Below are 625 nucleotides of genomic sequence, written 5' to 3'. Positions count from 1 at the left end.
ACTAACCGGTCGACCTGTGACCGGTCTACCCAACCGGTCGACCTGTCTGCACTGACGAAAGTTGTTTTTCCTAGTTTTTCAATACGGGAAACTTGCATAGAGCCTCAGTTTTGATTCAAGCAACCCAATAGAGAAATTGCCTGATCAAAACAGTCATATAATAGTATTCCCATATTAAACAACTCTTAAAACAATAATTCAACCAATTTATTTAGAATTAATTTATCAATTAATTCACCCATGAATTAACTTTGAACCTCTCGTTACGGAAATAACACAAGTTACCAATGTGTAGGAAATACACCGTATCGTTACAGGAAATTATGTGAGCTAGCAAAGGGACCCGATGGACATATATAAATCAAGCTCCTATAATCACAAAGCTACTTGTAAACCAACAAGTCCATCTCATGATTATAAAACTCTAGCGCTATTCCACTAAAAGCCTAGAGCTGCACTCTCGATTTATATAGCGTATTTACAAAACTCTGATTAGCTCTAGTCCACGACTCAATATATTAGTGTATCATCCCCATAGGATATCCATAATCGACTTGAGGTCAAGTTCTGTTTTACCTTCCCGATTACATTTATCTTATGTTCCATTATCATACCATCGAAAAAA

This window comes from Morus notabilis, unplaced genomic scaffold (assembly GCF_000414095.1).
Source record: "Morus notabilis unplaced genomic scaffold, ASM41409v2 Scaffold518, whole genome shotgun sequence".
In the NCBI taxonomy this organism is placed as follows: domain Eukaryota; kingdom Viridiplantae; phylum Streptophyta; class Magnoliopsida; order Rosales; family Moraceae; genus Morus; species Morus notabilis.
Note: the sequence above shows the minus strand (reverse complement) of the source record.